This window comes from Leucoraja erinacea, chromosome 34 (assembly GCF_028641065.1).
Source record: "Leucoraja erinacea ecotype New England chromosome 34, Leri_hhj_1, whole genome shotgun sequence".
Taxonomy (NCBI): domain Eukaryota; kingdom Metazoa; phylum Chordata; class Chondrichthyes; order Rajiformes; family Rajidae; genus Leucoraja; species Leucoraja erinaceus.
Genome location: NC_073410.1, coordinates 3,627,939 through 3,651,367, shown reverse-complemented (window position 1 = coordinate 3,651,367; position 23,429 = coordinate 3,627,939). Strand labels below are relative to the sequence as shown.

Genomic DNA, 23,429 nt, shown 5'->3' with positions numbered 1-23,429 from the left:
TATTATTATTGAAAGTTTGAGTTTCACCTTGTCTCTGAAAGCAATGACAGAACTTTCTACAGTTTTGAATGCAGCCAAGGACCAACTCAACTATGAGAAGCAGTTCATTATCCCACTGAAAAAGCAGCTGTCACAATTGGAACTAATTTCTTCCTATAGCAAATCTGCCTGGAGGACAATTTCTCCACTCCTTTACCTCAAATTTAAAACTACTTCACTGTCAAATGATGATAAATTAAAATGCATCGTTGCAGTGACATAATAGATACTTAAATTATCTCAGTGCTGGGTTATATTGGAACTTAGAACAGTACAGCACAGGAGCAGGTTCTTCAGCCCTCGATATCTGTGGTGAGATATCTGTGATCTCCATTCTCTACATATCCGCGTGCCGTATTTCGTATCCGTATTTAAAAGCCTCTTGAATACCACTGTCTTATTATGGACTTGAATCACAATAGCTGTTACGAAGAAAGTCCCACCTAAATCATCAGCTATCCATGTTCTCTAGTGATGCTGCCTGACCCGCTGAGTTACTCCAGCATTTTGTGTCCATCACACCTGTCCTTGGTGTATATTAAACGGTTTAACCTTACAAATAGCACCATTTTTTTCTGTTTTATGGTGAGCGTAATCCCTATTTTTTGTTCTGTGCTGACATTTTATTTATCCTCATCTCAAAATATGTTTTATGTATCGAGCCATAGATATGGAAACAGGCTGTTTGTCCCAACCTTGGTCGATGGGTGGTGCCTGCAGCTGTTCGGCCTTTCTACTTTTTTTTTGTTTTTTATATGTCTAAAAGTATGTTTTAGTGTGTTTAAGTGTATTTTAGTGTGGGGGGATGGGGGCGGGAATTGGGGGAAACTGTTTTTAAGTCACATTCCTCGGTGGAATGCGACTTTTCTCCGAGTTGTATTTAGCCCTCCTTCGCGGCCTAACAACTTGCATTGGTGCGGCCTAACAACTTGGATTGGTGCAGCCTAACAATTTGGATTGGTGCGGACTTTCCCAGAGTCGGGTCCAGAGCTTCAGCAGTGGGCGCAATGCGGACTTTCCATCGCGGAGAGCCGGGCGATCCCTTGCCGGGAGTGGCTAGAAGAAGTGCTCCGATTGCTGGCCCGTGGACTATGACATCCTGAAGCCGTGGTCTGCGGAGCTTCTAGCCGTAGGCATGGCGTGGACTTTAAGAGCGCCGAATGTCGTGAAGCCCCGGTCCCCGGTAGTAAGCGTCTGATTCGGGACCTCCAACCCGTGGAATGTCCATCCGTCCCGACATCGGTGTTTGGGGCATCCCGACGAGAGGGCCTGTACATCGGGCCATCCATAGCGGCGACTGCGGATGATTCATGTCCCCAACCACAGATGAACAAAGGAGGAGGGCTGACAGAGTTATTGCCTTCTACCACAGTGAAGAATGTTGATTCCACTGTGGTGGACCTTCATGTTATATTCTATTGTGTATTGTGCTCGTTTGTTTGTATGGCTTCATGGTAAATCAAATTCCACTGAACCTTAATTGGTGCATGTGGCAATAAATATGAACTTGAACTAGTCCACGTCGACCAAGATGCCCCGTTCTACACTAGTCCTACCGGCCCGTGTTTGGTCCACATCCCTCTAAACCTTTCTCATCGGGCAGCACGGTGGCGCAGTGGTAGAGTTACTGCCTTACAACGCCAGAGACCCGGGTTCGAACCCCTTGAGGTCCGGTGCTGTCTGTTTGGGGTGCCTACGTTCTCCATGTGACCACGTGGGTTTTCTCTGGGCACCCCGGTTTCCTCCCACATTCCAAAGACTTGCAGGTTTTTGTAGGTTAATTGGCTTCAGTAAATTGTCCCATGTGTGGAGGATCAAACTAATGTATGGGCGAATGTTGGTCGGTGCGGACTCGGTGGGCCAAAGGACCTGTGTTTCATGCTATATCTCTAAACTAAACCTATCCATGTACCTGTCCAAATGGCAGTGTTATGTTGTAATTCATTTATTCACAGGGTGTACATGTCACGGCCACAGGGTAGCTTATTTGGGCAGTGTAGAGGGGACCGTAGCAACAGCATTGGTAATAGATCTGGCGTCAATATGCCTTCATCCATCTGTGCTCCATTTGGCTCCAAGCCAACTTATTAAATACGGCCATTACATCAAGCAGTCACCCAAACAATAATTTGAGTAGTCAAGAACATGATGTTACCCAAATAATGACTTGAGTTTCCTGAAAGACAACATTAGTTGGGTTAAGCCTCCATCAGATTCATTCACACCCAAAGAGGATGTGACATTCAGAAGCTTTCTTTCCACAGAATAATAAGTATCATCGTGTGAGGCAGCATCTCTGGAGAGAAGGAATGGGCGACGTTTCGGGTCGAGACCCTTCTTTATTGTTTCATGACCCGGCTCGAGAGATCAGTTCACAAACCTGCTGCGTACGTCACTCAGGTAAACATTATTACTTCCCCAAGGGACTGCAACTGACCCAGGGTGAAGAGTCTGAAGCAATCACCGATTCGCTTTTCACAGTGAGGAGCAGAGGAAGATTTGCTGCCTCAACAGCACCAGAGACCCAGGTTTGATCCTGACTATGGGGGGGGCTACCTGTGTGAAGTTTGTACATTCTCCCACAAAGCAAGGGTTAACTTTGAGGCCTGCAGTATCTTGTAGACGGGACAACTTGAAGCATTCTCAATCAGCCTCCAACTGAGACGTTATCAAGAGCAAATTGCTGCTTTGCTCAACTCTGCATATGTTTGGCTTGGCCAGCATTTTAATCTCACAGGCCTGCCAATCACCGCAGGAAAATTCAAGTCGGATGGATGATTGGTGCTGGTAATCTGACACGGTTCAGGGAAAGGAAATACTGCGCTGTCAGCTGCGAAGGTGGCAGGTAATAAACGATAAGACTTTGTCTTAATTGATCAGCTGCTTCAGTGAAGAAAGTTGAAGTCATCACGCAGAGAGCCAAGTCATCACTATTCCAGAGAACTCCAACAGCCCTGCTGCATAGGGACTGAGAGCAGGACACACAGCTGGTAGAGCTGCTGCCTCACAGCGCCAGAGCCCCGGGTTCGATCCGGATTAAAGGTGCCGTCTATGTGGAGTTTGCACGTTCTTCCCTGTGACTGCGCAGGTTTTCTCCAGGTACCCTTGTCTCCTCCCTCATCCCAAAGATGGTTTGTAGGTTTATTGGCTGTTGTAATTTGTCCCTAGTGTGGATGAGAGAGTGGGATAGCATAGAACTAGTGTGAATGGGTGATCAATGGTCCATGTGGATTCAGTGGGTCAAATGACCCTTTTTCCAAGCTGTATCTCTAAGCTAAATTAGTGTGTGGGGAGAGGATGAGAAAGAACTAATGTGAACTGGTGATCAATGGTCAGTGTAGACTCACTGGGCTGAATGGCCTGTTTCCTTGCTGTATTTTTCTCTCTCTCTCTCTAAACTAAGCACGTTGAATACTTCATACCTCTGGCAAATGCATGGGGTTTAACACCTCCACAAAACCAGGAAGAACAAACTCACCCCTGCTCCTACCCTAAATATTTGCACTCTGGGTTCATGACATATGCACTTTGTGTGGGAAGGAACTGCAGATGCTGGTTTAAACCAAAGATAGACACAAAAGGCTGGAGTAGCTCAGCGGGCCAGACAGCATTCTCTGGAGAAGAAAGGTCTTGACCCAGAGCGTCAGCTATTCCTTTCCTCCACATATGCACATTGGTTTTATTGCACTGACTGATGGCATCTGGTAGGTTGTGATTTTCCTACAAGTTTGGCCTCTGTCATTTGTTCTTATTGTTGGGAGGCTGGGTGAAAAAATAAATCAATTGCAAAGCCAATTATGTTTTAAGGCTCGGGGATGTTTTCATCTTGAAAATAGAACATTTTGTCGTGCACTGTTACAGGCAAGTTATGTGCTTTGAAGTATTTTCTGCAAAGATGTGGTTGCTTCGAAAGATGAAAAGCAAGTGGCAAAATAAATGACAATTAGTGTAAGAGATTGTGCAGTTTAACAATGTTTAACTAGCCACTGGGGGGTTTAAGAACTTAAGAAATAGAAGCTGGAGAAGGCCTTAGATGAAATCATTACTGATTCTGTGCATTACTTACTGTCCCATTTAACCCCCTTAGCTGATGGTTCCTTGTAACTCAAACGTCTATGAATCTTAGCTGTAAATATGGTCAACAACTGTGAATTCAGAGCAGCAGTAACCAATTCCAAGGATCCGTAAGCAAATGATGAAGGAATCCTCATTTAAATGGCAGAACTCTTCTGGGAATATCTCCACTTTGTTCCTTTCAGAGACAAAGAGTCATGGAGTCATGAGCCTGTGCAGCACAGAAACAGGCCCTTCACAGAGTGAATGACTTCAAAATCGAAACAGCCTCCAGAATGTTACCAAGGAAATAGAGGCACCAAGCTGAGTGTACCCATGGCCGATGCAATTCTGAAAGCTGCAGGAGCACATGTTGAAGCCAATTTCCACCTGTGTCTCTGGGACAGTGTCGCAGCAATAGAGTTGCTGCCTTACAGCGTCAGAGACCCAGGTTCGATACTGACTACGGTGCTGTCTGTACGGAGTTTGTATATTGGCCCTGTGACCATGTGGGTTTTCCCCTGATGATCTGGTATGTTAATTGCCTTGCTTAAATTGCCCCTTGGAGTGTAGGACGTGAAGTTGGGGAAACATAGAACTAGGGTTGACGTGTGATCGTTGATCGGTGTGGATTTGGTGGGCCGAAGGTCCTGTTTCCTTGCTGAATCTCTAAACTAAACGAAAACTTTCTCTTCATTTTGAATCACACCCCACTCAGATGCTTTGGAACTATTTTACTTGGCCATGTTGGAGTTGGACTAAGTGTGTCCCAGCACACATACACACACACACACAGACACTGACACAGGCACGTGCGCGCGCACACACACACACACACACACACACACACACACACACACTTGCAGATACAGTAATGTCTCTTAGACGACATTTGGAAGATATATGGATAGGAAAGGTTCAGAGGGATACCCACACAGTCACAGGGAGAACGTGCAAACTCCATAAAGGCAGCTCCGGAAGTTGGGATTGGACCCGGGTGTTTGGTACTGCAAGTCATCAGCTCTACCAGCTGCACCCCACTGCGACTCATCCAGTCTCCCTCTCCATAAGTGCTGCCTGGCCAATAAATTAGTTGAGTAATTATTTGATATTCAGGTTCTGACTGAATGCTCGATCAATAGTCCTATCTCTCGAGTGACGGATTAAACTTTCTCCTTCTGAGTAAAACATGTCATGTCACTATTATAGAGAGAGTCAATAATATTAAGGATTATTTTCCGCAAGATAACGTCTGTCAATCGCAATGTTATCACATATTATATGAACAAAATAACATTCAGTACAAAATCAGAGACACAGGAACTGCAGAGGCTAGAATATTGAATAAAACACAAAGTGCTGGAGGAATGCGGTGGGTCTGGTAGGATCTGTGGAGGGAATGGGCAGGCGACACTTTGGGTCAGGACTCTGTCCATCTCCTCCGCAGATGCTGCCTGACCCGCTAGTTTCCTCCAGCGCTTTGTGTTTCGCGGAGGGAACCAATCACCTTGCCTCAATCAAATATTTCTTGGCACGCTACCTGCAATCTTCTACAATGCTACGAGCTGCACATTTTGACAGATGTTCTTACTGGCAGACAGCTGTAATTGGTACAACACAAGGAGGCTTAAAGGTCATGTTCAGTCAATGCAAATACTGAAAGCACAACACACTCAGAATCAACATGCAAACAAAAGCTTGCTTTCAGTCAATGTCAACTTGCTGAAAATGAGGGAACAAAATAATTCACCAACATGACCTTGAAAAAGAAGTGAACCTTTTGTAATGTTACCCCAGCTGGAATCCCATCTTAATTCAGACCATTTGGCTTGAAAGTCAATTTCCAAGCTAATACAAATCTTTTGAGGAAATTAGTAAGAATTGTTGAACTCCCTGTTAATAGCCTTCGGACTGCACCAATCGATCTTCCTGTGGAAGTCCACATTTATCTGTTTCCAGACTCATATGAAACAATTTGAGAGCAAATTGAGCTCGTCTAATTTGCACAATCAAACAAAATGAATAAGGACAGCATCAAGCAGGCTGATGCTGCAGGGAATCAAGAGTTTAAATTCAAAGAGCTATGAGGAATAGAGCAATAAGCATTAAAGAAAGCAATGAGTGAAAATGAAAAGGCAAATAAAGGCATTGAGCCCATGGTGATTAATCTTGCCAATAGAACATGGTATCAGTGTGGTGGAATTTTTAACTTTGAAAGTGGATTTACACATTGTAGCAAAAATATTGCACATTTTGAAACTAACATTTTGATGGAAGTGGATGCACCTCATTTGGAAAGATATTCAGGTATTTTTATTGCAAAAGTCATTTCACTCATTGATTTAGCACAGACGTTTACTCTCTGCAATACTTTCCAGGTATTTTCCAAATAACACTGCAGAAATTCACGTAGTGGCACTCACAAGGTGCGATCCAGAGACTGTTGGTTTTGTATCACAGCAAGGTGATATTAGCTTTAACTAGGTGCCACAGTAGAGTTGCTGCCTTACAGCTCCACAGACCCGGGTTCATAGAAACATAGAAACATAGAAAATAGGTGCAGGAGTAGGCCATTCGGCCCTTCGAGCCTGCACCGCCATTCGATATGATCATGGCTGATCATCCAACACAGTATCCTGTACCTGCCTTCTCTCCATGCCCCCTGATCCCTTTAGCCACAAGGGCCACATCTAACTCCCTCTTAAATATAGCCAATGAACTGTGGCCTCAACTACCTTCTGTGGCAGAGAATTCCAGAGATTCACCACTCTCTGTGTGAAAAATGTTTTTCTCATCTCAGTCCTAAAGGATTTCCCCTTTATCCTTAAACTGTGACCCCTTGTCCTGAAATCCTGACTACGGGTGATGACTGTATAGAGTTTGTACGCTTTCCCCATGAATGGGTGGGTTTTCACTGGGTCTCCAGTTCCCAGCCCTACACACCAAAGATGTGTGGGTTTGTAGGTTAATTAGCTTCTGTAAAAAACAAAAACTGTGAATTTTCCCTAGTGTGTCGGAGAGTGCTAGTGTACGAGTTGATCGCTGGTCGGCGTGGACTCAGTGGACTAATGTGACTGTTTTCATGCTGTATGTTTGAAGATACTGTACAGTATTATCCCCATACTGAGGTACAATGAAATGCTTTTGTTGCATGCTAACCAGTTAGCGGAAGGACAATACATGATTACTATCGGGCCAGTTACAGTGCATAGATGAGACAATAACATTTAGTGCAAGGTAAAGCCAGTAAAGTCCGATCGAAGATATCAAGTGGTAGAGTCACAGTTGGATCACTTATGAAAGTGATTGGAGACCGTGTTACTCTGAGTAGGAAACAACAAGCTGTTATGACAGCAGCTATTTCAGCAACATGTCTCAGTAATAGCATCTCACCAGAAGGAGGTCAGGGCAAAGGGGTGGGAAGATATGTGGACCAGGACCACAGCCTGTCAAGGGACAGTGTGTGTTTTGTTTGAAAGTATCCATTCAATAATAAATTAGTAATCACAGGACCACATTAGAATGCTACAAGGTGCTTACAGTGTGAAGTGCCACATGACAATAGTTTTAAGTGTTTTTGAATGCAATCGTTCATTGTGATTGAGTGGGCAGTTGCCATCTCTCCCAATCACCGCTAAACATGTATCAATCAACAGCAGCAATAAACACACCCAGATCCTTCTCAGACCACATGACAATTATAAATCTTCCAGACAATCGATGCTGATATCAATTTAACTAAAGTAAAGAATTGGACCATGGCACCTTTGGGGGGCATATTCAGGGATATGCAACATTATAATTTAAAGCTGTGCAGAAAAAAAATGCTAAAAAATGTCCCACAGAAAATGGTGTATTTCCTGTTGCATATCCCAGCTCATGCCATGTGGCAGTTAGTCCTGCAATAGAATCTTATAGAAACATATAAAATTCTTAAGGGATTGGATTCAGATTCAGATTCAGATTCAGATTCAATTTTAATTGTCATTGTCAGTGTACAGTACAGAGACAACAAAATGCATTAAACATGTATCAATTGGACAGGCTAGATGCAGGAAAATTGGTCTCCATGTTGGGGGAGTCCGGAACCAGGGGTCACAGTTTAAGAATAAAGGAAAAACCATTTTGGACTGAGATGAAGAAAAACTTTTTCACCCAGAGAGTTGTGAATCTGTGGAATTGTCTGCCACAGAAGGCAGTGGAGGCCAATTCACTGGATGTTTTCAAGAGAAAGTTAGATACAGGTCTTAGGGTCAACAGAATCAAGCGTCATGGGGAGAAAGCAGGAACAGGGTACTGATTTTGGATGATCAGCCATGATTATATTGAATGGCAGTGCAGGCTCGAAGGGCTGAAGGGCCAACTCCTGCACCTATTTTCTATGTTTCTATGTCAACACAAATTGTGTCAAAGCGTCAATCTATGCGATGGTTCAAGTGTCTTTGCAAATTCTGCTTACTCCCGAGCTTGGCTGACCCAAGTGGTTTTCCACTGTTGTGACAGCCCTGATATAAGTGAACTAAATTGCCTGTCGGTAAAATATGCAACAGCTCTGCCATTATAGTGGCCCATTGTGTCAGTTTAAATATAAAACAACAGTATTAAGTGCAAATTACTCTCAAATGGTGCATCTCTTGATGTCATGAGCTTCCAAGAGTGGCATTGTTAAATCAACTCATGTAGTAAATGGTATAATTAACAATAATATTTGCATTAACAGCATTTGTCATAACAAATCAGATTTATTCCCCTTGCATTAGCCTTCAATTGTGCAAGACACCACACTGTCTTCATGGATGATTGTTCTATAAACAAGAGTTTGCTTAACCCTGTTTTACATGAGATAGTAATTATGTTATACAAGAATTGGTCTGCCAGCTCTGTCCACCAGTATTAACATAATGCATGATGCCTCGCCTGCCCCGACACTCTACCTTGCAACACCCCAACTCCCCCAGCCATAGATGTTGGATGTAACATCTTCTCATCACTTGAGTGCAAGGCACTCTATGGTTTGGTCGCCTATCTTTGACTCAGCATGATATGCAAAGTTAAAGTTTAGCACGGTGACTCAGCGGTAGAGTTGCTGCCTTACAGCGCCAACAGCCCGGGTAAGAGTTGTGGAGTTTAGACGCTGTCCCCGTGACCTGCGTGGGTCTTCTTCAGGATCTACGGTTTTCTCGTGCACTCCAAAATACGTAAAGCTTTACAAGTTAATTGGCTTGGTACAATTGCAAATTGTCCCTAGTGTGAGTAGGATAGTGTTAGTGTGCGGGGGTCGCTGATTGGCGCGGACTCGATGGGCTGAAGGGCCTGTATCTGCGCTGTATCTCTATACTAAACCATAGCTACAAAAAGATTGGGTCAAATTGTAGCTAGCCAAGGCTCAGTCCAGGCACCATTCTTATTAACTCTATGCCTAAGACGCTATGCCTATGTTCAATGTCTCATTTGATAAGATAAATTAAATATCGAACCCTGTCAATCAAATAGGAACAATCCAAAAGGCTATAATTATTAACCCCTGTAAATAGTCGTTAAGACTCAACATTTTTAACAACTACGAACATGAAGAGTACAAGATAGCACCAAAACAGTCAACAATTTCTGGGGCAGGTCAGATTTTCTATTTCAGCTAGATTTAAATCTACAGCAGATATCTTAACAATAGTGACTTGTCTTTGAAGCATCTTTGGTACTTATTCATTTAGCAGTACAATTCACACACAAAACAGTATTTGGAACTGCCAAAGAAATCCATTCTTTGAACTGGAACAATTATCCATGGTAAATCAGGATGGGATTGAACTACATTGAATTCACATCATTGGAATTAGATCATGCCAGTGTTTACGAATTTACACAAGACCATTCCACTCCATCTTCCCATATCAACACATCTTACCATTCCTTTCAATTCACTTTGTACAGAGGACAATCTACTCAATGGAAATAATGGAACTAACCACAGCAGAACATAAAGAACAAGCTACAGGGAGATGCTGAATGAAGGAAAGGTCAGTATTGACTACAAACTGATCAAAGAAAATGTATTGACCTGCAGCAGTCTTTGTGTGATGGTTTTTGACTTGTCTTCTGAGGAGTCTTATCACTGTTCTTAGCTTCTGAGTGTAAAATTCTCTTTTTATCATAACTTTACATAATGACCAGTTAAAACATTCACAGGAATATAGTCCCCCTAAATGGATAGCTTTTGCTTACATCCATCTGAGGTTTTCATCAAGATCGCATTAGCTAAATCAACCAGAAAACTTGTTTGCATCAGGAAGGCACAGCAATGGAGTTGCTGACTTACAGCGCCAGAGAATCGGGTTTGATCCCGACTGTGGGTGCTTATCTGTATGGAATTTGTACATTCTCCCTGTGACCGCGTGGGTTTTCTCCAGGTAACCCACTTCCCTCCCACACTCGAAAGACTGCAGGTTTGTAGGTTAATTAGGTTTGGTAGAATTGTAAAATGTCGTGTGTGTGTGTGTGTGTGTGTGTGTGTGTGTGTGTGTGTGTGTGTGTGTGTGTGTGTGTGTGTGTGTGTGTGTGTGTGTGTGTGTGTGTGTGTGTGTGTGTGTGTGTGTGTGTGTGTGTGTGTGTATGTGTGTGTGTGTGTGTGTGTGTGTGTGTGTGTGTAGGATAGTGTTAGTATACAGGGTGATCGCTGGTCGGCACGAGCTCAGTGGGCAGAACGCCCGATTCCGCGCTGCATCTTGGAACTAAAGTTCACTAATCTAAGGACAACGTTGCATTCCTTCTCTAACTTCATGCTCCATCACATTAATGAGACCATTCCCTAAAGCTATGATGCCTCCAACTGGGGACCAAACCTTCACAAAGGAATGAGAAGAAGATACTGAATAAAGAAAAGGCAGAGATGTTTAATTGGGTTTAAAGATCAGGTTTCAGAGGGGACCTTGGCTTAGAGCTCTTTGATAAATCTGACTACCAAAGGATATTTGTATTCTGAGGCACCCCTGATGTGAATTTAGTACGGAGTCATGTTCGGAATGAAGCACTCCTGAATTGTTTGATGTTCCTCTATGAGAGATTCATGAGAGTAATCACCATGTTTATCTGTCTAGTATTTTGATCAAAATTGAGCTTGGTTCAGATTGAGATTTGCATTTGAAAAGTTCATTTTCCTACGCTTTCGATTGTATTGTTTGCAACTCTGAATTTAGATTATCCTTTGTTTTCTGTCCATTAGGAATTTTCTTCCTTCAGCAAATAGTTTTAGGAGGGATAAAGCTTAGATGGTGATGCTTGAGTAATTTCAGATTGGCAATTTTGCTTAGTTTTAAGGGTCAATCTAGTTTTGACCTTCAGATAATTCAAAACAAAAAAAATATTATTTTTATGAGATTCAAAAGGAAAAAGAATAAATCTCCCTGCACTAGATTATTCACAAATTCAAAATATTTATTACTTCAGCTAAATATAACCTGGACAAATTCACGTTTCTGTCCTCAGTTGAAAGTCACTTGTGGCACTTCTCCCAGAACCTGTTAACAGCCAGACCTTTTATGGAAGAATCTGTCAGAATCACCCAGGATGCTGACCATGCCCCCTGCCTCACGCCAAAGATCATGCAACCACTCCAGCACATTCACTCAAGTTCAGTAGTTGGTCTGCAAAGCAATTGCACAGAAGCAGCAAAATAATATACACGCTCCAAATACTGGGAACACGTTGAGGATTGAAGTATATCACAGAGATTGCATTGTTTTTCCATACGACATAGAAGGAAGCCATCCTGGCCCATTGGAGCCGATGCCAGCTCACCGAGCAATCTTATTCCCACACCAATATTCCCTCTAATCTGCTCTTCCCCAGTTTCTACCACTGTTTAAGAAACAGTTAGACAGGTGCATGGATCGGACAGGTTTGGAGAGTTATGGGTGTAGTATAGCTGGGACATGTTGCCTGGTGTGGGCAAGTTGAGCCGAAGGACCTGTTTTCACAATAGACAATAGACAATAGGTGCAGGAGTAGGCCACTCGGCCCTTCGAGCCAGTGCCGCCATTCACTGCGATCATGGCTGATCATCCACAATCAGTACCCCGTTCCTGCCTTCTCACCATATCCCCTGACTCCGCTATCTTTAAGAGCTCTATCTAGCTCTCTCTTGAAAGCATCCAGAGAATTGGCCTCCACTGCCTTCTGAGGCAGAGAATTCCACAGATTCACTGTGTGTGAAAATGTTCTTCCTCGTCTCCTTTCTAAATGACTTACCCCTTATTCTTCAACTGTGGCCCTTGGTTCTGGACTCTCCAAACATCGGGAACATGTTTCCAGCCTCTAGCATGTCCAAACCCTTAATAATCTTGTATGTTTCAATAAGATCCTCTCTCATCCTTCAAAATTCCAGAGTATACAAGCCCAGGTGCTCCATTCTATCACCATATAACAGTCCCACCATCCCAGGAATTAACCTCGAGAACCTTAGTGTTGTAGAGTCACGCCGTATGACACTCATCAATGCACTTATCTCTTGGGATGTGGAGGCAAACTGGGGAATCCGTGATCACTAGGATAGTTCTAACTCCGTGCAGAGAGCACCAGCGGGCAGTATTGAACAGGAGCTGGGAGACAGCCACTTCCACAACTACAACACAGTGTGAGACAAAAAGTTCTCCCACTCTTCTGAACTGCAAGACCCCTCCACAAACTACTCCATCGGAGCACTCCTACTATTAACTTGTGGTGGAAGCCTTATTCCCCCATTGTATGGGATCATTGCATCAGCAAAAACAAACTTGATCCGAACTTGATCATTAAATAATTATAATATTCTAACGTCAAAAGCAGGTACTTCTTTTAAAATGATCTAGGTGTTAAGCAGACATATTAACAATCTCCCACTCAAGGTCACAGCTCTTTGGTTTAATTAGAAATGTGAAATGTGTTGAATCTTGCAATCTACAAAACGGCATATACTACACGTTAAAACCCACTGGTCCAGCACCAAGCAATCTTTGGATATAATATATTCCTGCACACAGGGAGCATCATCAGTGAAGAAAATTATCCAAAAAAGATTAGCTTTATTAAGATGGAAAGTAATCAAGGCTTGGTTCATTGGTAACTCATTGACAAACTCAGTGAATATATCCGAGGCCAATTCTTAACTTGTGAGTTAACTTCTTTAATGGAGATTTATTGTCCCTTTCCTAACATGAAGCAGCTAAGTTTTAGGACATTCTTATATGAGCTTCATTGGCTTCTGGTGTTTCGCTAAGGACTTCACTGTTTTATCATTTACCATGCTTCACAGTTGATATTATCCTTAATATCCTCCGAGCACGATGTTACAGCATGTGCGTCCTTGGTCCTCCAGAAGATGTTGTAAACAGATCAAGGAAGAAACTCCATTTCCATACGTCAACAACATGCAACAAAAAATAATCCGTGACATTTCTGGATGTTCACCTAAAATATTTTCTAATTATATCCTCTTTGGTTTTAAATGTAAAATTGAGCACTAACGATCCTTTACTACATCATCCAAAGCTTCACTTGACCCTTGTAAGCTGCTATTTATTGATGCTCACCAACATCAGATCCACAATCAACATTGCTGATGCGCTGGCCATGCCCAAGGGATCAGTATCCGTATAACTATGCATCATTGATTCATTGACCACATAACCATAATGGTATAACTCTGTAATACTATATCCTGCACTTTGGTCTTTTTCTTTGCAATAGCTGTTGTACTTGTATTCAGTCTAATTTGACTGGTTAGCATGCTAATTAGGATTTTCACTCTATCTTGAAATTCATGATGATAATAAAGCAATATCCAACAGTACAATCATATATGTTGTTCAAGAAGGAACTGCAGATGCTGGAGAATCGAAGGTACACAAAAAAGCTGGAGAAACTCAGCGGGTGCAGCAGCATCTATGGAGCGAAGGAAATAGGCAACGTTTCGGGCCGAAACGTCTGAAGAAGGGTTTCGGCCCGAAACGTTGCCTATTTCCTTCGCTCCATAGATGCTGCTGCACCCGCTGAGTTTCTCCAGCTTTTTTGTGTACCAGCTCAATCAATATATTGGATTGGGGACAATCTCAAACCTTGTCCACCACTATCTATATAGAGTCATGCAGCATGGTAACAGGCCCTTTGGCCCATTTTGTGCATGCTGACCCCTAAGATGCCACATCTACACTAGTCCACCTGCTAGTGCCATTGTGCTACCTTAATGCCAAGAGCATTTCTTGAAGTGGTTCCATTAACCCTTGGGTATAATTAACTAACGTGATTAACCGGTGATGATGAGTGCCAGGCTGGAGAGGGGGGATCATGCATCTTTCATTAGTTCTGCAAGTGATCATCAAAATAGGAGCGTACATGAACTGGTCATTTAGAAGCAAGCGACCCTGCCTTCTGCTTCATCTAATTGGCAGCATGCAGAGTACCGTCCCGCTGTGACAGCCAACTCTTTTTTAAAAAAAGATTTACAGTGACTTTTTTCTTTGGTTAAATATTTAAACATCGTGAAGTTCAAAGCCCCATGTCGTACAGTGAGCACAGGATAAAGCCAGAAATGAAACGCCGTTTAATTGCCATTACACAGCCACGGAGGTATGTGGTACGATCACAACAGTAAGGATAGGTGCCGGAGAGCACAGTTCAAATCCCACCTCCAAGCTCTCACTTGTGAACCCAGTTTTTCACCAACTTTTATGCAGAGGAATGAAGAACGAGAGGACATGGGTTTAAAGTGAGAGTGGAAAATTTCAATAGGAACCAGAGGGGCATCTTTTTGTCTGTACGGTGTTTGTATGTTCCCCCAATGATCGAATGGTTTTTCTCCGGGTACTCCGGTTTCCTCCCACATTCCAAAGACATGCACATTTGTAGGTTCATTGGGGACAGACACATATTATCTTTCTGCTGACCGATTACCATGTAACAAAAGTTTTTCACTGTACCTCGGTACACGTGGCAATAAACTAAACTGAAACTAGACTCAATTGCTGGAGTACCTCAGCGGGTCAGGCAGCATCTTTAGGGAAAAGCAATAGGTAATGTTTCGGGTCGAGACCCTTAAACAAGACAGGTTAATTGGCTTCTGTAAATTCCCCGTAGTATGTAAAATAGAACGTGTATGATCACTGGAGTCGTGTATGCATGGGCTCGGTGGGCCAAAGGGCCCGTTTCCACACTGTATCTATAAACTAAACTAAAGAAGGTGGCGGTCACTTGAAACGAGCGGCCAGAGAAGGTAGTTGTGGCAGGTACAATAACAACATTAGGACAGGTACATGGATAGGAAAGGTTTAGAATGATATGGGAAAAACACAAGTTGGTGGGACAAACCTAGATGGAGCATCTTGGCCAGCTGAGCCAAAAGCCCCATTTCAATGCTGTATGATGCTATGAATCTATGACTGTACAACAATTACCCTCAGAAAATATTAATCATGATTAAAGCAAATGAATACAATCCTCTCCTGAGGAAACATTAGAGAAACTATTGATTTTTATGACTGCTAATTATCCTGCCTCAAACTGACTGCATCATTATCTTCCAAAATATTTACAAAAGAAAATTCCTTTCAAGTCCATTTCTCACATCAATCTCATCAATTTTTTTTATCATATTTCATGACTCTTTGATCAATGAAGTGTCAGATAGATACAGTCTGATAAGGAAAACATTTAATGGGGTCAAGGAAAGAGCGTTCATGTTGCGGCCCTCTTTCCACCACCACGCACAAGAAGTGACAAGACAGTCGCCATTGGGTGCAGATGCCGAGCGAGACGTGTGGTCAGCTCTGGCTGAACAACTTCTAATCTTGTGTGTGGACTCAAGACGAAGAACATTCAAAGCCACAGCTGGACAAACTGCAATGCAATATCAATGTAACTATTTGCTGAGGTGGGTAATGCTCTCTTCACTTCTTCGTTTACATCTACAATGGACTGGTTAATGTCCAATTGAACAAATATGCGGAATTAACAAGGTGAATGTTACATTCATGTGTAAAAGTTGGGAGGTCATGTTGCAGTTACATAAGACGTTGGTGAGGTTGCATATAGAGTGTCGTGTTCAGTTCTAGGCACCATGTTACAGGAAAGATGTTGTCAAGTTGGAAAGGGTCCGGAGAAGATTTACAGGGATGGTTCCAGGACTCGAGGGTCTGAGCTATAGGGAGTGGTTGAGCAAGTCAAGCAGCACGTGTGGAGGGGAAAATATGCACGTCGATCTAGATCAGATGCAGGCAGATGAGATTAGTGATTAGTTCAGCATGGACATTGCAGGACAAAGAGCCTGTTCCTGTACTGTAAAATTCCATATTCTGGACAACGATGAGTCACATTGTTGCAGTGTTGCTTTAGATGGAGGCATGGTGACAGACCTGAATTTTAATAGTCCAAGGTGTATCGATTTAGAGCACCAGTGCATCGAACAAGCACTTCTACACAAGTCACACAGAGGCAAAGATGAATGCGACCATGTCCTATCAGAGCCCCACGAACTCTCACATTCTTCCAAGGAGTTTCCTTTGCCAATTCCACCTGGAATCCATGTTCCAACATTCATCATTTCTACAGCAAGAAAAATTTCCTAAATTGGACCTAAATTCAACCTTCAGCAATGTGTTGGGATCCATGTTGTGCATTATTTATTATGGCATTGCACTTCTGTCTCCAAGTTATTTTCTTTGAAGATAATACATCAGGGGCAGCACAGTGGCATGGAGTGGCACGGTGGCGCAGCGGTAGATTTGCTGCCTTACAACGCCAGAGACCCAGGTTCGATCCTGACTACAGGTGTTGTCTGTACGGAGTTTGTACGTTCTCCCTATGACCGCATCCTCTGGTTTCCTCCCACACTCCATGACGTACAGGTTGAGGTTAATTTGCTTCTGTAAACAGCAATTTGTAGTGTATAGGATAGTGCTAGTGTTACAGGGTGATCACTGGTCGGCATGGACTCAGTGGGCTGCAGGGCCAACTGTTTCTTATATGAAACAACCTCTGATCTCGGCAGCCTTCTGGTAAATCTTGTCTGCATCATCTTCAAAGCTTCCACGTTGCTCTTGTAATAGGGCGACCAGAATCGCACACAACATCCCATATGCGGCCAAACCAAATTTTTCATAAAGCTGCATAAAGACTTTCTGACTTCGATACTTAATGCTTCAATAAAGTCATAGAGTGATACAGTGTGGAAACAGGCTCTTCAGCCCAACTTGCCCACACCGGCCAACATGTCCCAGCTACACAAGTCCCAACTGCCTGCACCTGGTCCATATCCCTCCAAACTTGTCTTATCCATGTACACTGTACACCTTCTTCTCCCCTCTATCTCCTTGTATTGCTAGTTTCAGGGAAGTATGGGTCTTGGACCTCAAGATCCCCTCCGTGCATCAATGATAAGGTACTTGCCATTACACTGTGGACAGCTTGATTGTAGCCACGTGTAGTCTTTCTGCTGACTGGATAACTAGCAACAAAAAAGCATTTCATTGTATCTTGGTAACACGTGGCAATCAACAAAACTAAACAAGGTGCAGAACCTCACACCTGCAATATCTTTACGACTCCCTGGAATATAATGCAATAGCAAAGAATTCCTGAGAAGTGTCTCAGTTTCAACAACTCAATTTAATCAGTAGAAAACCTGTAATGTTTTCATTTTAACATCAAAGTGAACAAGTTGTATTACCCGGACCATTAAAATACAACATTGTGAATTTCACACATTGACCTCTTCTTCCATTCCTCATTATTTAAGGAACATTTGGATTTGGATAGTTGTCCTGTGCTGTACAATACAATGCTGACTGTTCCTTGAGATTATAAAGTGCTACCATTAAAATGCTCATCCATGTGCTGAATGAATGAAGTTTATGGCTGATGCATTAAAATGAAATTGCCTGATCTGACCATGTCAAAGTTAGCCAGAAAATTCACCATTGGAACGAATGTATAAACTTCAAGAAACTAATGAATAAATAAGTCCAAAAAGAAACTTGGATTACAGATTGCTATTGAACATTTAACTGTTAAGTTAATTACCCAGCAAGGGAATTAAATAGAACACCATTCTGCACCCACTTGTCTTATTAAGACCACAATCAGTCTTAAGAAGGGTCCCAACCTGAAACATCATCTATCCATGTCCTCCAGAGATGCTGCCTGACCTGCTGAGTTACTCCAGTTCCTTGTGTCATTTTCTGCCCTATGAAGGAGCCATTTAAGAAGATTGCTGTTGGAATTTCCACCAACCTCCCTCTGACTGACCTTCAACGAGTTATGTCGCAAGCAACACATGAAAAATGATGAGACTGGAGATCAATTTCTCAACTCCTATAGCCTTGACCAGATCGAAAGCTTTTTACAGGTTTAGTAAATGTGTGGCTTCTGAAATAAGTAACGTGCCCGCAAGCACAAAACAATAATGTTTCATAGCTGCCTTGTGCTGCTGCAAAAGTCTAGCGTGTGGAAAATATATCTAATTATGTGTATTACCAAGTATAAATCTACTGTGCCATCTGGTCTGGCTGCATGATTAACGATTGGTTTTGCTCCTTCTGAAAGACTCGCCTTGTGATTGGATCTCTCCTGATCAAGCCTGCATCAGCCCATTGAATTTACAGCCAAATTGTTTCAAAAATGGCAAGTGTTTACATTGCAAAAACAGGATGGCAACAGAAACTAAACTGGTACCAGTAAAGCTGATGTAGCACTTATACACCAGGAACAGCATCAGATTGCTGGCCCACCAAGAAATACATCACTCTATCTGTCATCATTTGCAACATGGCCATCTATTCCATTGTACCTTCCCGACACCATGTGTGGCACTGCCATTGTGCCTACCTGCGCTGGCTCCACTATTAAGGATCATCTTAACAGATACCTTGAACCTGTAAGATTCTAGTAATGGTCAACGCTTGAGGCTTGCATGCCCAGCATTGTGGAGATCTTTCTCCCTCATTCATATATGTTGGGTACAGTAGATAATGGCAGCTACGTTATGGCACAGGTGGACCAGAAGCATCTCATTTCCTCGTCCAGAGATGGATGGTGTAATTTGTGATTCATATACTCTGGAAGTGCAAGCAATGATATCATGTCATGGAAAGAATCATTTCAAAGTTGACAAACAGGAATTATTCGGAGCTGTTCCACCATGCCGGAGCTGTTCATATCTCGAACTCACCCTTGTGAAATGCCTGAAATGCGAAAGGGAACGATGTTTTTTGTTATTTTTAATATAAATTTTTCCTTCAACCAGTTTTTTCTTTTCTTTCTTTTCTTCCTCCTCCCCAAGTGCCAGCTGTCCATCATTTAGAAGTTAATCTGATGTTTCTCTCTTAAGGGCCTGCCCCACTTGGTGATTTTTTTGGGGACTGCCGGCATCATTGATTGATGTATCAGGTCACCAAAAAAGTCGCGGCGTGACGAGGCGTGGTAACGTATTGACGCGGCGTGATGAGGTTTTGGCGCGCGGTGTTTCCTCAAGAGTCGCAACATTTTTTTTTATCGCCGCTGGATTTTGAAATGTTCAAAACCTTTCTGCAACCCTGACACGTCAGTGAATGATGCCGGCAGTCGGCAAAAAAAAATCGCCAAGTGAGACAGGCCCTTTATGATCACAAGGATTTTTCTAAACACAGAATTCTACCTGCCACAGATTTTTACTGATCCCATCAATATTCTCCCCCCTCCCCCCTAACTCCAGAATTTCTGTGACTCAATCCTTGGAATTGTGTGAGGAGCAATATTTCAACTTCAATCACTGCAGCCCTCTATTATAACTTAACACACCCTGGCACCATGCTCATAAATCTGTTAATCACAGTTGATTTCACCTGCATTCTCTAAACGCTTCATGGTTTGTTGCCTAATGGAGTAAGTCATTTTATAATTACAGCTGCTGACTTCAGAGTTTAATTACTTCTGATACAAACCAAATGCCATTCAGCCTCCCTTTTGCAACAAAGTAGAAAGCAAAACAAATTCCCTCTAACCTGACAAGCTATACAAATGATGAGGCATTCCATGATTAGTAATAATGCTACTCATTCTATGTACAGTGGTGATAGCAGGGGATTCCCACCACGTTCTCCTGTCTTCTCCAAAGTATAACAACACCCCAATTTGTGCAGGTTAAACCAAAAGCAAAAGTGTTGCAAATACGCAGGAGATGTGAAACCAGTCCAGTAGCTCCATCGAAGTATAAAGTGCTGAATCACCCCATCATTGAAGGACGCAAAATGCTGGAATAACTCAGCTGTTTAGCGCAGCATTTCTGGAGAAAAGGAATAGGTGGCGTTTCGGGTCAAGACCCTTCTTCTGACTGAGAGCCAGTCGGGGGGGAAACTACAGGCATGAAAAGGTACAAGGAACAATGGAATGAAAGGTATGAAAAGAACAAATCAAAGCCAGCAATGATGATGAACGAAAGGTATTGTCCATTTTTGGCTGTGGAGAAGGTGAAATGTCACCTATTCCTTCTCTCCAGTGATGCTGCCTGACCCACTGAGTTATTTCAGCATTTTGTGTCTATCTGCAGTGTAAACCAGTATTTGTTGCATCTTCCAACACATGAATCACCCCCTTCATTGTTCAGTCGTTCTCTGATCCCCTGACTTTACTCCTGCTAGCAGGATGTGGAAGTCTTGAGAACAGAAACAGTGAATGATTGACTCCACTGGGACAGTTGCAAGGGCCATGGCCTTCGAAGATTCTTGGATATGAAACATTAGCTCTGTTCCTTCATCCGAAGTGGAGTCTGATGAAGGGTCTTTGACCTAAGCTGGTAGTTCAGTTGCAGTCTTTACAGTTTTTTTTTAAGAGCTACACCCTGGAAATAGGCTCTTCAGCCCACGCCGACCATCGATCACCTGTTCACACTAGTCCTAGATCATGTCAATTTCACATCCATTCCTGACACACTAGAGGCAATTTACGGAGACCCGTTAGCCTCAACCTCCATAAGTATTTTGGGATAACCATATAACAATTACAGCACGGAAACAGGCCATCTCGGCCCTTCTAGTCCATGCCGAACACGTATTCTCCCCTAGTCCCATCCACCTGCACTCAGACCATAACCCTCCATTCCTTTCCCGTCCATATACCTATCCAATTTATTTTTAAATGATAAATTCGAACCTGCCTCCACCACTTCCACTGGAAGCTCATTCCACACAGCTACCACTATCTGAGTAAAGAAGTTCCCCCTCATGTTACCCCTAAACTTCTATCCCTTAATTCTCAAATCATGTCCTCTTGTTTGAATCTTCCCTACTCTCAATGGAAAAAGCTTATCCATGTCAACTCTGTCTATCCCTCTCATCATTTTAAAGACCTCTATCAAGTCCCCACTTAACCTTCTGCACTCCAAAGAATAAAGACCTAACTTGTTCAACCTTTCTCCGTAACTTAGTTGCTGAAACCCAGGCAACATTCTAGTAAAACTCTCTCTATTTTGTTGACATCTTTCCTATAATTTGGCGACCAGAATTGTCGATGTGGAAGGAAACCGGAGCGCTTGGAGGAAATCCACATGGTCACAGGAAGAAAGTACAAATCCTGCACAGACAGCACCCGAGGTCAGGATCGAACCCGGGTCTCTGGCGCTGTGAGGCCACAGCTCTACCCGTTACATCGAAGCCCCACTGCCCACCCAACAGTTATTGCCTGAAACGCGGAGTCTTTCCAGCATTGTCGGATGTTATCCCATTTCTCCAACATCTCCGTTTATCTTTGATTTTCATGCACAGTCTAAAAATTGTGTTCAATTTATTTGTATGTTGAATTCCAGTCAGAAGCAGGTGAACAGAAAGATATAAGAGGCACAACACTTGAAAATAATGAAGGCTGGATAAGTTCAAACAAGTCACATTTTAGGGAACGTGTCTTTTTTGGTGCATTGTTTGCCAATGTTAGTGAGCTAATGAAACAACACAGCAGTTCCCACCGATTCATGAAACAGAATGGCACGAACATCATCACATTTAATGAGTGGCCAAATCTCCCAAACCAAGAGTAGTGGCCCCTCTCTACCAAATGGGAGTTCACTATTTTCTGCTCAATCTGTCCTCGTAACGTTTTGTGGGCGACTATGAATAACCAACGACACTAGTATCCAGCAGAGTGTGGTTTACTGTGCGACCTGCAATTAACTGGGGGTTGCATCGAGACAATCCACATTATCATGCTGCTGTCAAAGTCTTTATGGAAAGCAGTTGATTTAGGCCGGATCTGAACAGGAAATATAAGGGTTTTTTTTTAACACTACACCATGTATTCTCTTCAATTCCAAATAGATAAATTAAATCAATATGGTGATTTTTTTCCCATGTAAATGGAATCCTCCTCTCGTTCAGCAGGTGCCTCAGGACTAAGGGCTTGCACACTGCATGAGTGGAAAATGCTGGCTCGTGATTTATTTTACCACAGGTGGGCTTGAAACGTGCGAACATAGCACGGCAAGGTCCCGCTCTGAGTGGAGGTGTATTTATGCCCCTGACTCACTTAGGAAACCTGAACGGAAACCTCTGGAGACTTTGCGCCCCACCCAAGGTTTCCGTGCAGTTCCCGGAGGTTTTTGTCAGTCTCTCTACCTGCTTCCACTACCTGCAACCTCCGGCAACCACCTGCAACCTCCGGGTGAAGCTTGCAGAGAGGTGGGGATGGCTTAGCAAATGATACCATCTGCCAATGAATCTCCCCCCACCGCCCTCTCTATTATCTACCTTTGTCCTGCCCCCATCCCACCAATCTTCCAGCTTTCTCCCCCGATTACAAATAGTCTGAAGAAGGATCCCGACCTGAAACGTCGCCTATCCACGTCTTCCAGAGATGCCACCTAAGACACTGTGTGTCTTGTTTTGTAAACCAACATCTGTGGTTCACTGTGTCTCATCATAGGAGCCCCAGTCAAACAAATAAACTTCTCTGCTGCCGAAATCAATCATTTTAATTATGTTTTACTTCAAAATGACCAAAACATGGAAGGCAGAATATACCACCAGACCCATCAGGAGGTAGCGTTGCCTCTGCAGCTGAAACAATCATCGCAAATTTGGACACTGTTTGTGAACCATGAATGGATGGATGGTTTTGCACATTTTTGTGTCTTCATGGTTGATAAAGGCTTCCTACCAACCCTATGTGGATGTGGAGAGGATGTTTCCACCAGTGGGTGAGTCTAGGACTTGAGGTCATATCCTCAGAATTAAAGGACGTTCTTTTAGGAAGGAGATGAGGAGAAATGTCTTTAGTCAGAGGGTGGTGAATCTGTGGAATTATTTGCCACAGACGGCTGTGGAGGCCAAGTCAGTAGATATTTTTAA

At 43.0% G+C, this 23,429-nt stretch overlaps 1 protein-coding gene across 14 annotated transcripts in view; it reads right to left on the bottom strand.

The window, feature by feature from the left end:
* The window catches only part of kcnma1a (potassium large conductance calcium-activated channel, subfamily M, alpha member 1a), a 486,207-nt gene that overhangs the window by 402,106 nt on the left and 60,672 nt on the right, over nucleotides 1–23,429 (bottom strand). The gene's annotated exons all lie outside the window — the stretch shown is intronic.